This window comes from Lepus europaeus, chromosome 3, assembly GCF_033115175.1.
Source record: "Lepus europaeus isolate LE1 chromosome 3, mLepTim1.pri, whole genome shotgun sequence".
Lineage (NCBI taxonomy): Eukaryota > Metazoa > Chordata > Mammalia > Lagomorpha > Leporidae > Lepus > Lepus europaeus.
The window spans coordinates 35,898,551-35,911,873 of NC_084829.1; the positions used below are offsets into that span (position 1 = coordinate 35,898,551).

Sequence of the window (13,323 nt, forward strand, 5' to 3'; positions counted from 1 at the left end):
TAATCTTCCACCTTGTGGCGCCAGCACACCGGGTTCTAGTCCCAGTTGGGGCACCAGATTCTATCCCAGTTGCCCCTCTTCTAGGCCAGCTCTCTGCTATGGCCCAGGAAGGCAGTGGAGGATGGCCCAAGTGCTTGGGCCCTGCACCCCATGGGAGACCAGAAGCACCTGGCTCCTGGCTTCGGATCAGCATGATGTGCCGGCCGCAGCGGCCATTGGAGGGTGAACCAACGGCAAAAAGGAAGACCTTTCTCTCTGTCTCTCTCTCTCACTATCCACTCTGCTTGTCAAAAAAAAAATTTATTGCCGGCGCCGCGGCTCAGTAGGCTAATCCTCCGCCTTGCGGCACCGGCACACCGGGTTCTAGTCCCGGTCGGGGCACCGATCCCGTCCCGGTTGCCCCTCTTCCAGGCCAGCTCTCTGCTGTGGCCAGGGAGTGCAGTGGAGGATGGCCCAAGTTCTTGGGCCCTGCACCCCATGGGAGACCAGGATAAGCACCTGGCTCCTGCCATCGGAACAGCGCGGTGCGCCGGCCGCAGCGCGCTACCGCAGCGGCCATTGGAGGGTGAACCAACGGCAAAAGGAAGACCTTTCTCTCTGTCTCCCTCTACTGTCCACTCTGCCTGTCAAAAATTTAAAAAAAAAAAATTATTTTATGGCATCCATTTTTTTTTTTTTTTAATGTCTGAAGAGCACTAACCTACATAGAAATGTGTTATGTGTGGACAGGAAAAAAGCTCCTAGAAATGATCTTCCGTATGCCACTTCAAAAAAGTCTTCCTTACCAGCTCGCCTGAGGACCTAAAATTATCCACCATTAGAATAAATAATTACTTTAGGGGCAGCAGCTAAGATGTCTATGTTCCACACTGGAATACCTGGGTTCCATTCCTGGCTCCAGCTCCTGCTTCCAGCAGTGATGGCCCAACTGAGTCCTGCCACCCACATGGGAAACTTGGATTATGTTCTTGGCTCTTGGCTCCAGTCTTGCCATTGTGGGCACTTAAGGAGTGAACCTGCTGCTTTCCCAGGTGCATTAGCAGGGAGCTGGATCAGAAATGGAGCAGCCAGGTCTAGAACCAGTGCTGATATGGGATACCAGTGTCACAGAGGGAGGCTTAACCTGCTGTGCCACAACACTGGCCCCAATAAATAAATAATTAAAAAAAAAAAAAAAGAGGGGCCAGCATTGTGGTAAAAGTGCAGCGGGTTAAAGCCCCAGCCTGCAACACTGGCATCTCTTTGGATTTCTGCACCCATGTGGGAGACCCAGAAGAAGCTCCTGGTTCCAGATCAGCTCAGCTCCGGCCACTGGGGAGTGAACCAGCAGATAGAAGACCTCTTTCTGTCTCTACTTTTCTCTGTAATTCTTTCAAATAAATAAGTAAATCTTTTAAAAAAGAAAGAAAAAGGAGTGAACCGGCAGATAGAAACTCTCTCAAGTAAATTTTTTAAAAAAGAATTACTTTAGATTGACAACAGTTTTCCAGAACTTTTACTGAATGTATAACATAAAAAAATCATAAGCCAACAGATTAGGATTTGCAGGGAATGTAAGAACATACTTTTTTTTACTCTGGAAAAAGATGTACTAGAGGGGACCAACTCAGGTACATCCATAGCTCTGTTCCCTAATACACGGTCGCGTTTCCCTTGACAACAGGGACACATTCTGAGAAACGCATCTTAAGCAACTTTGTGATTGTGCAAACATCAGCACGTATATTTACACTAATACAGCTCCCTAGGCAATACAACCCATGGGCCCACTGTCATATACACGGCCTGCTGTGAACCAGAATGTCATGGTGTGTGTGACTATCTCCTGCTTTAAGACAAGCTACTTATTCTCTCTGTACTTGAAAATAACTTGTCAAACCTCTAGAAAAAGAACAGGAGAGCCAGAGTGCCACCGTGGCCTGGCTATTTATTTTTCACCAAGAGATATATAAAGGATAATCAACCATGAGAATGGGCCACCAAGTATCACTGCCCACCTATACCGAGAGCCTGACAACTCTGCTCCCAGTCCTCTCCCTGGAACTGCTGGGAAGAGGGGATGTCTAAGAGGGAAAGGCAGGGCTTCCTGTTCAAACTCTTCAGACAGGTGGGAGGAAAAGACCGCCTGTGTCCCCAAAGTCACCATCAGCTAGCACAGGCCTCAACTCTAGTACTTACTACATGTTTGCAGTTTACCTCCTTTTAAAAAATTAAGGATTACTGGGGCCGGCACTGTGGCGCAGCAGGTTAACACCCTGGCCTGAAACGCCGGCATCCCATATGGGCACCGGTTCAAGTCCCTGCTGCTCCACTTCCGATCCAGCTCTCTGCTATGGCCTGGGAAAGCAGTAGAAGATGGCCCAAGTCCTTGGGCCCCTGCACCCGCATGGGAGACCTGGAAGAAGCTCCTGGCTCCAGCCGTTGCAGCCAGTTGGGGAGTGAACCAGCGGATGGAAGACCTTTCTCTCCCTCTCTCTCTCTGCCTCTCCTCTCTCTGTGTAACTCTTTCAAATAAATAAATAAATCTTTTTAAAAATGAGATTTACTAAGTCAAATTGCAGGAGGGAGAGTGGAGAATGCGAAAGAAGAATCCGAGTGAAAGGACACAGAGGGAAAGGTTTCTCACCTCACTCCTCCCGGCACCCTGTTCGCCAAGAGGCCGTCTTTATCGTTCCTTATCCAACTCCTCTCCTTTTTATTTATTAAAAAAAAAACACCTTTTTTTTTTTTTTTAAACTAAAAGAGCATTCCGTTTTAACTTTCCCTCAGGTTTCTTAGAAAGTGGCCAGTCGCAGCCCCACCCAGGGAGAGGGCCTGGACTGTTCACCCCCGCAAGCCCTCACAGGGCAGTGACCGCATCGCAGGCCGGGAGGGGGCTGACGCCGGAACGGGAGAGAACCCCAGAGGACCGTCGGGGCGCGCTGCCCACGGAGGCGAGGAGGCCCTCGCCGCTCCGCCACGTCGTCCTTTTCAACAAGGAGCTCGGAATACCTGCAACTGCTTCCTTCAAGGGGTTGGCTCGAAGATCAGAAGGCACAGAGCACGGCGAAACGCTGCAGTCGGCGCTGCGGGCGCCCACGGGCAGCCAGGAGGAAGCCTGGGGGCTCTGAGCCCCGCGGAGCGCCGGCAGCCCCAGCGCGAACGCGGGAACCCGCGGGAACCGCTTCCCTCGCAACCGGGCCTCCTGCCGCCCGGCTCCTGAAGCGCTGACGTGCGGCGGGAGCGCTCCGGCGCCCGGGGCCGCCGGACTCCCTGAGGTAGCGGCTCCGGATTGCTATAGCGACGACCGGGCTCTGAGCCGCGCCCAGGCCCTGACCCGGGCGTGGTGACGTCATCACGCCCTCCCCCGGCGCCCGGCCTCGCGGGCCGTGCGTCACCCCGGCCGGGGGCGGGGCGGGCTCCGAGGGGCCCGGTTCAGAGCCCGGCCGCCGGGGCTCCAGGGGCCCCGGAACCAGGATAAGTGGACGGCCGCCGCGGCGAGGTGGGGGGGCGGGGTGGAGCGTGCCCTGTATTTTCTAGACGGGTTCCGGGGCCCGGTAGAGGCGCGCCGAGAGGAGAGGAAAAGTGCGGCGGCCCTGGAACCTGGATACCGCGCGAGGCAAGCTGCGCGCGGGCGGGCGGGCTATGGCGCAGGCGGGTTGCGGGGCCGGCGCTGGTGGCGGGGCCCGGTGCATGGCGGTCTGTCGGCGGAGTCGCCCTCGGGGGCTGTCAGGTTGGTGGCTGCGGGAAGAGTGGGTCCACCGTGCCCGAGGCGGGAGGCCGGGCGGGCGCAGGGCCCTGGGAAGATCCCGAGCCCGTCTTGCCCACCCTCCTCCAGCCTTAGCTGGGCCGCTGGACGGTGGCCTGGCCCCTCCCCCACCTAGGGTCCCTGCCCCTCCATTCTACCTTGGGACTCCTCCCCCATGACTCCCAAACCCCACCCCGTGGCTGCGCCAGCCTCCACCTCTTATGACCCCACACCCACCCACTGACCCCAGGACCTTAACTCTCACTCATGGGCTGCCAGCCCAGGGGTTTGCTCAGTCACCAACCCAGTGACCCTCAGCTCTAAGCCAGTGATTCACACGACCACAGGATCCCCACATTCCTCCTCAGTGACCCCCAAACCTTGCCGCAAGTTCTACCCTGTGTTCCCCAGAAACTTGATGACGCCCCTCGAACTCTCCTGGCAGCTGCTCCTAAGCCATATTCGAGAGTTCCCCGCTCACTGATCTTCGGGGTAACCCTTCGTGTCTTTGCCCTGTCACCCCGTGGTCCTCATCTCGGGGTCTCCACCGTCCGGAAGTCATTCACACTGGCTCTGCATCCTCAGCTCTCCAGTGTCAATCAGCACGAGTGGAAAGTCCCGCGGTGCCCTTCTGGTGCTGAGGGGGATGTAGAGGAATATGAAGTAGCAGTCGTTGGAGGCATCAGAGACTTTGGTATTGAGTGTGTAGTCCCAGGTTCAAGTCCCAGCTCTGCCACTCTTGTGCTTTGGGAGTGTGGAAAAGGCCTTTACACAGCCTGGGCCTCAGTGTCTCGTCAATATTGTGATGAGCTTGGGCTAGGTGATCTCCAGATCTTCCTTACAGCTATGAAATTCTCCAGTTCTCCACCAAGATAATGTTTCGGATCATTTTTGTACTCTACCTTAGAAGCTTCCTCTAGCAAACTTAACTCCAGGGTCCACTTCATGAATCTTCCTCCCTTCCTCCCATGACCTCCTATGCTCTTAATAGCCCATACCCATTTCCCTTAATAAGGCCCCGTCGGCTAACATGTTTGCAAGGGGTTTAGCGGAGTGGTTCAGCTTGGAGCGTGGATGTCATAAGAAATCTGTGTTCCCGTCCGACTGTGGCCCTTCAGCTGCGGGACTTCTGCCATAGCGTTTGGCCTGTTGAACTCTGAGTTCCCACCTCTGTGAGGATAATGATGGTGCCTGAGATAAAACAAGCCTGGCAGCACGTGGAGAGCCTCTAAGAAGAGCTGTAACAACAGCTTATACTATTGGGAAGCTCCTGAGTTTCTTACGCTGTTCTGGGTGCTAGGAATTCAATAGACAGTGTCTTACATTCTCTTACTGTACTACTAACCTCTTGGAATCCCCATCCTATTCTTATCGTTGCTATGGCTCCCTCTCTTCTCTGCTTCTTTACCCTGATAATGCCTTCATAATGGTTAGCTTACTGAGCACCTTCTCTGTTCCAAGCTTTGGTTTACCTCTCAACAAGCCCAATAGGTAGTTAATACTATATTTACCACTTGCTTTTGTTTTTTGGAGGGCAGGATTTGCTTTTAAGTAAATGAACCTGGAACTCAACATAGCAGTACATCAGAGCTGAAATTTGAACCCACAGCCTCAAAACACCCACTTATTCCATTGCCTCGCTTGTCCTTGAGTCTACCAGATAACATCAACCTCTTCCTTATTTCTAGTGATTCTTAAAGCCAACATCAACTCACTCCAGGACCTTCAAGTTTCTATTACCCTTTGCCCCAGGGTTTGGTGACTTTCTCATCCTTTTGTTCGTGACCTTTGACCCCCCCAGACTCCTCCTAGAAGGAGAGTGAAAATATCCTAGGTTTATGACTGAGGCCCCTACAACAAAACAGATCACCAAGAGAAAAGCAGACAGATTTATCTAATATTTTACGTGACCCAAGAGTCAAAGAAACTGTTAAACCTGTGTGCTTATGCTAGGTTTGAAGAGTAGATAATTGTGGAGAACTCTAATAGGGCAAAAGGGTATGGTCTTGGGGTCATAAACTGGGGACAGCCCAACAAGGCCTGTTCAGCTTCTTCTCTGTGACCCCTATATCTTCAGAAATAAGACAGCCCTTTTTCCTTTGGGTATAGGAGGACGCCTCTCATACCGTTATGACCTGCTTTAGGAGAAGTGTCATGCCTTGCTTCAGGGGAGAAGGTGAAGATGAAGTGACTCTCCTGCTGTTGTCGTTTTTTCAAAGTGCCATATTTTGGGGTTGGATGACCTGAGCCCAACCAGCCTTAATACCTCTCTTCACCTTTTGCCTAGACAGCCTCCCTCTGTGTGAGTCCTTGGGGCTGCCAGTCCTCACCCCATGAGCCCACTCACCCTACTGTGTCTCCTACCTCACTGACACTCCCACTGATCCTCTTGTCCTATTAAGTCCCTTATGCCCAGGAATCCACGTGTCCATAAACTCTAAAACCTGTAGCCCAGTAGTCTTTCCTCATATGATCCCCTCCTGGTTTCATTCTCAGTGTTCTGTCCTCTCACTCTGCCATCCTTAGCTACATCTTGTCACCTGAAACCTTCATTTAGTGAGCCCTTCATCTAGTGACCTCCTGCTGTGCCTTGCCTTGGTGAGTGAACCCCCTCCACCCCAACATGAGCGCATCCTTCACAACTGTACACCCTCCTGTCCTAAGGTCCCTCGGCACACTCCTGCCTGGTCCCCTGTGTGGTCTGACCTCCCAGGTTCCCCATCTCATGGCATCTTCCCTCTTATCCACCAGTGATCACTTTCTCAAACTGCAGTTAAAGCAGTCAAACCTTCTCCTTCCTGCCTTCCTCTTCTGCCCCCCTAATCTTTGCTCCCTCCTCAGTCTTGATAAGAGATTGATCATCATGTGAATCTCCCTCCCATGCCAACTCGGCCCCTCTTAACTCCTCTCTCCTGGATGGATATCTAAGGCCATGGGCGTGTCAGCTGCCTTGCTGCCTTCAACCCGCCTTCATTCACACACACCTTGTCTACCAAATCTCATTGGCCTCTTTGGTTTGTCCAAAGAACTACACCTGGCCACTTGTGATATAATAGGTCACCAAGATCTCCGTCCTTTAGGTAGCGGAAGAGAACCCCTACAAGCCCTTTAAAGGTGATCTGGCTGTGTCTCCTGGATCCACGCCCACTATCCTATCCTGTTTCTGAAGCTGTTTGCTGTACATGCCTTCAGGGTGGAAGGCTTTGAAGTGTCATCGCATTGAATTAGCTCCGTTGTTTTCCCAACCCTGGGAGGGCTTTCCAGTCCCCTGCTAGATGGTGAGTAGAAAATGTGACATTAAAAATCTATACCCAGAAGTCTTTCCTGTGGGTCACCAAATTCCCAGGTAGCCTATAATGTACTGACTTACTGGTTATACAGCAATAAATACAGCAGAAGATGAAACTAAAGTTATGGAAGGGCCATAGCCTAAGGTCTACAAATTCTGTGGGTGGCTTTTAAAAAGGAGGTTTTACCTTGGGTTTGGTCCATCTTTTTCAGGATTTTAGTTATTTGTGTACTTTTCTCCTCCCTTCCACCACTGCCCCCTCCCACACACTCCTGTAACTTCTTGAGAGCAGCGGCGGGTTTTCTTTATATTTTGTCATTTTAATTATGTCCCTCATGTGGTAATCAGTAAATAAATACTTACTGGATCCAAGTAACTCACCCAGAAATGCTGCGTCAAGTAAAGACAGTTCACACCTGTGTTCATTTTGTCACCACAACAGGCCCTCTCCCCAAAGCCTTCCAAGTATGATAATGGCAAGTCTCTTGATGTTAGTCCGGAATTTAGGTACTTCTTTCTTAGTCCTTGTTCTGGTGGGGGAATGGGTTTAAATGCCTTTTTAACTGTATTTTTGTTAAGACTAGAGAGATTGGTTAACACGCTTGCTAGAACAAAGTGGTTACAAGGTCAAGGTCTGTCTTATTTAGACCTGTTCTGAAGAAAACAGCTAGGCGAAATCTTCAATGGAGGTTGCAAAGAAGATGAGAAAATAAAATCAAATTGGCAGGACTGGTAATTGTGGGAGTTGACTATTGGGTTTGTGAAGTTCATTAAGCTATTCATTCTCCTTCTGTGTTGGAAATCTAGAATAAAAAGTTGAAAATGGCTCCCACATTTTTGGCCTAAGCATATAAAAGGGTGGAATCCCACTTACTGAAATGGGGGAGAAGGGAGCAGGTTGTGAAGAAGGGAGAATTCACTTCTGAACATGTCCAGTTTGAGATGTTATTTGGACTTACAGGCCATGATGTTGATAAGCAGTTGGGTATGCAAGCCTGTTGGACGTCTGGAGACGTCTGCTCCCTTGGGAACTAGAAAGACACTGGCAGTTCAGGTGCAGGCTCTGCTTTGCCACCGGGTAGCTGTCTGATCCCTGCACATTCTTCCATATGACCTGACCTCAGTTTCATCACCTGCAGAATGAGCTGTCTTCCCAGCCCCTCCTGTTATGAGACTTGTTGAATTACGGACTTAAGAGTAGCTAAGATATCTGTATCTGAGGGCAGTTTGGAAACTGCTGAGCTCTCCATGGGGTGTTGGTGATGACTCCTTCACTAACTACCCAGCAAGTGCCTGCCATGTGCTGAGGCAGTGCCGCACACACACACGTATGATGATGGAGGACGTGAATCCATGCCCTCAAGAAGCCCTAGGGAGGAGCCCTGGAGTTGCTTCTTTGCTCCGTGCAGCTGGAGTCTGACGATTTAGTGTGACATTAGCCAGGAAGGGTTTGTTCTAGACCTGAGAGTGGGAGGAAGCAGTGAACAAGCCTGTCAGGCAAGGAAAGATGTATCACAGGTGAGGAAAATGGTCAGCCTAGCTAGGGAAGAGCTAGGAGAGGTGTGGTACAACTGGGAAAGCGTGGGGTGGTCGGCCTCAGTTCCTTATCCCTCAGTCCCTGCCTCCACGTTGACCCCATTGCTAGGAGCTTCGTCTAAGGAGCTCATAGTTCTATAGTAAATAAGGGGTTTCAAATCTCGTCTCAGGAGTTTTCAGTGAGATCCAATTCACCTAAAGTGGAAATGAATCAGGATTCACTTTTAAGCTAAAGTGGCTGGCATTGTGGCATAGCAGGTTAAGCCGCCCATGATGCCAGCATCCCATATGGGTGCCAGTTTATGCCCATGTGCGTCATTTCCCATCCAGCTCCCTGCTAGTGCACCTGGGAAAGCAGCCAAAGATGGCCCAAATACTTGGGCCCCTGCCACCCATGTGGGAGACACCAGTGAAGCTCCTGGCCCAGTTCTGGACGTTGCAGCCATTTGGGGAGTGAACCAGTGGATGGAAGGTCTCTATTATCTCCCTCTCTATAACTGCCTTTCAAATAATTTTTTTTTTTAATTTAAGCTAAAGAACTCGGCTCTGTAGACCTAATAGTATTAATCATTTGGTAATTTTTTTTTTTTTTTAAAGGCAGTTACAGTGAGGCACAGGCAGAGACACAGAGAGAGGTCTTCCACCCACTGATTGGCCACAATGGCTGGAGTTGGGCCGATCTGAAGCCAGGAGCCTGGAGCTTCTTCTGGGTCTCCCACATGGTTGCAGGGACCCCAAGACTTGGGCCATCTTCCACTGCTTTCCCGAGCACATTAGCAGGGAGCTGTATCTGAAGCAGAGCAGCTGGAACTCCACCCAGGCCCGTATGGGAGGCCAGCTCCTCAGGAGGCACTTTTTTTTTGTTGTTGTTAGATGCTAATTAAGCCAAAAAGCTTGTTCCCCAGGAACTTAATTATAATCAGGAAAACACAAAATGTTGTTTTCCCCAGAAAGGTTCAAGTGCTAAACAAAATACACACAGTGGCAGCATAATCCTTTAACTGTTTAGAGGCTGTTTTAGGGCTGTGGTTATCCTTGTGCCATTTAGATGTTGATGTTTATACAGTAGCTACCCCCTTGTCTGTGAGGGTACGTTCTAGTACCCTCTGTGGATGCCAAAAATACCAAACCCTAAATATACTGTGTGTTTTCCTATTCGTGCATTCACAGATGTAATGCTGTTTTCATCTTAGCTAAGCACTTAGCACACTCTGGCCAATCGTTTGCAGTTTGGGGTGCAACAGCAAATCTGTCACACCTTTCTTTTTCCTTCCAAATTTCATGGGTTGAAGATGTATTCTTACTGTAGATCTTAGCAATCTCAGCATGCAGTTTTTTTAATTAAGACCTTCCACTTTTCATTTAAAGGAAACACTTAAACTTTTTGCTTTTTTTTTTTTCTTTGGTGTATCTGAATTGCCAGCTATACTGCTTTGAAGCTATTATTAAGTAAAATAAATGGGTTGCTTGAACACAGGGAGATTCAATCTGATAACCTCAAGGGCTACTCAGTAACAGCAAATAGCAAATATAGCTTGGAGACACTAGACAAGAGTAATTCACCTCCCATGTCATACAGAGCAGAATGAAATGAAAAATCCATCCTGCTACTCAGGACAGTGTGCAGTTTAGAATGTTTGACATATTTCTGGAATTTTCCATTTAATGTTTTTGGACCGCAGATAGCAAACTGAGGATGAAGGGAATTACTGTATTGTGAGGAAAATCTCAGGTAAACAAGAATACAAGGTATAGCTCATCCTAATTGTTAGGTCATCCACAAAATTAGTTTAAAGTGGATGTGTAATCTGCATCTACCGCTTAATGGAATACAAAACCTTTGTCCCAGGGTTAGAGGGAAGCGATATAAGTTCAAGTACAGCTGAATCCATTATCCTTAAGTAATGGCCTTAACCTGCTTCAGTTGCTGTTTCCTAAAGCCATTGGCAAACGAAAGTGCTTCTGGCCCTGGCAGCTGTCACTCAAGGTGTAGAAGTCTGTGGGTCTCGAGTCCTATGCAGTTGTCAGTTTCCCTGGTAGAAGTACTTGGCCTTCTCAGGCCTCCTGCTTATAGTTCCGAATCAGAAAGATCTATGGTGCTGGAGGGGTCATTCAAAGCCTAAAGGCACATTAGACTGTCACCACCTGTAAGTCAGGTCTCTTTTCTAGTGTCTCTGGTTTAACACTGCCCCCGAGCTTGTCCTCCAGTGAATTGTTCATCTCTGAGAAGCCCAAATACAACATGACTTGCCTCTGTATCTCACTTTGTAACTTCATTCATTACAGCCATTGCGGCCATCTGGGGAATGAATTAACAGATGGAAGATCTCTCTGTCTCTCCCTCTCTCTCTGTAACTCTGACTTCCAAATAAATAAATAAATAAATAAATCTTAAAAAACAAAAACACTGCTGGTGTCACTGACACCCCATATCAGAGCACAGGTTCAAGTCCTGGCTGCTCTGGTTCCCATCCAGGTCCCTGCTAATGTACCTGGGAAGGCAGCAGAAAATGGTCCACTTGCTTAGGCCCCTGCACCCACATGGGAGACCCAGATGGAGTTCCAGGTTACTCTCCTACCTTCACCCAGGCCCAGCCCTCGCTGTTGTAGCCATTTGAGGAGTGAATTAGTAGCTGGAAGATTCTCACTCTCTCTCACTCTGCCTTTTAAATAAATCTTTAAAAAGAACAGTAGGCTAAATTCCTTCCCTTATGTTTGAAAAAGTTAAAAATATCAGGGGCCAGCTTTGTGATGTAGCAGTTTAAGGCTCTGCCTGCAACACTGGCATTGCATATGGCCACCAGTTCAAGTCCCAGCTGCTCTAATTCCAGTCCAGCTTCCTGCTAGTGCCCCTGGGAAGACAGTGGAGGATGGCGCAGCTACTTGGGCTCCTGTACCCACGTGAAGCTCCTGGATTCCACATGGCCCAGGCTTCACCATTGCAGCCATTTGAGAAATGAACTATCAGAGGGAGAACTTCTCTATTTATAACTGTGCCTTTCAAATATATATATATGTATATTTTATATATATATATAAATCAAAGATGTAACTACGTCTTTTGTGATAATAAGAAAAGGGAGAGGGGGCCGGCACTGTGGCATAGCAGGTAAAAGCCACATGGGCACCAGCATCGCAGGCTGCAGCTTTACCTGCTCTGCCATGATGCTGGCCCCTGATTTTTTTTAACAAACTCTTTCACTTGATTTTCTTCTGTTTCAGAAGTCCAAACTACTTTCACTTCCTAGTGGGGATCTGCAAGCTGTTCCATTTTAATGAGCTGATGGTGAAACAAAAATTTAACCTTTTTGTCCCAAGGTGATTTTTATTTATTTATTTATTTATTTATTTTATTTTTGACAGGCAGAGTGGACAGTGAGAGACAGAGAGAAAGGTCTTCTTTTTGCCGTTGGTTCACCCTCCAATGGCCGCCGTGGTAGGCGCGCTGCGGCCGGCGCACCGCGCTGATCCAATGGCAGGAGCCAGGTGCTTCTCCTGGTCTCCCATGCGGGTGCAGGGCCCAAGCACTTGGGCCATCCTCCACTGCACTCCCTGGCCACAGCAGAGAGCCGGCCTGGAAGAGGGGCAACCGGGACAGGATCGGTGCCCCGACCGGGACTAGAACCCGGTGTGCCGGCGCCGCAAGGCGGAAGATTAGCCTAGTGAGCCGTGGCGCCGGCCCAAGGTGATTTTTAAATAACAAGAAAATATGATGACTTGGTCCTTGATGGAATGTTTCATTTTCTTTTCTTTTTTTTTTTTTTTTTTCTTAAAGATTGATTTATTTGAAAGAGTTACAGAGAGGCAGAGAGAGAAAGAGGTCCTCATCCACTGGTTCACTTGCCAAATGGCCACAACGGCCAGAGCTGTGCCAATCCTAAGGCAGGAGCCTGGAGCTTTTTCCAGGTCTCCCAGGCAGGTGCAGGGGCTGAAGGACTTGGGCCATCTTCTTCTGCTTTCCCAGGATATGGCAGAGCTGAATCAGAAGTGCAGCAGCCAGGACTCGAACCAGCACCCATATGGGATGCTGGCACTGCAGGTGGCAGCTTTACCCACTGCACCACAGTGCTGGTCCCCAGAATGTTTCATTTCCAAATAGCCCTTCTCAGACCAGTGACCTGAAACTGAATTCCAGCTTGCTTCTTGATGTAAACTTTATCCTTAGGATAATACTTTCAAAATGTCTTTACTTTGGATTTCTCTTTTCATTACTAAAGGCAGGCTTAAAACCGAGCCGTGGCTGTCATGTTAAGGTGTCTACAAAGCTAAGGTGTTAAAATTCACTTAAATGTTTGGTTGAAAATTAGGTGAAAGATTTTTTCTGTGAACTTTTTAAAAACTATTTATTTGTTTATGTTCCTCTACTTGAAAAGGAGAGCAACAGAGAGAAAAGAGATGTTCCATCCACTAACTGTTTGACTTCCCAAATGCCTGCAACAGCCAGGACTGGGCCAGGCCAAAGTCAGGAGCCTGAAGCTCCATCTGGGTCTCTCATGTGCGTGGCAGGGGTCCAAGCACTTAAGCCATTATCCACTGCCTCCCATGATACATTAGCAGGAAACTGCATCCGCAGAGTAGCTGGGATTCAAACCTGCACCTCCACTATGGGATGCCAGCGTCCCAAGAAGCAGCTTAATTTACTGCACCACAATGCCTGCCCCAAGATTGATTTATTCATTTGACATGCAGAGTGACACAGAGAGGGAAGCTTTCGAGTTATTTTAGTTTAAATGCATAACAGTTTGTAATAATAGGGTCTGTATTTTCTTTT

The 13,323-nt window shown here is 49.0% G+C and overlaps 1 protein-coding gene and 1 long non-coding RNA gene across 5 annotated transcripts in view; one reads left to right on the top strand and one right to left on the bottom strand.

Moving 5' to 3' along the window:
• LOC133755853 (uncharacterized) overlaps nt 1–3,094 on the bottom strand; it is an 86,203-nt gene extending 83,109 nt beyond the window's left edge. Inside the window, exon 1 of the long non-coding RNA XR_009865494.1 lies at nt 2,992–3,094. This is a non-coding gene — a long non-coding RNA (uncharacterized LOC133755853). The remainder of the gene's footprint in view (nt 1–2,991) is intronic.
• A 527-nt stretch (nt 3,095–3,621) lies between these two features.
• ZNF76 (zinc finger protein 76) overlaps nt 3,622–13,323 on the top strand; it is a 31,034-nt gene continuing 21,332 nt past the window's right edge. For 3 of the 4 annotated variants that reach the window (XM_062185994.1, XM_062185997.1, XM_062185996.1), the window contains exons 1-2: nt 3,635–3,712; nt 6,808–7,005. The gene's annotated coding sequence lies outside the window, so the exon portion shown is untranslated. Of the gene's footprint in view, nt 3,713–6,807; nt 7,006–13,323 lie in introns of all 4 variants that reach the window. The other variant, XM_062185995.1, reaches the window with a different exon arrangement.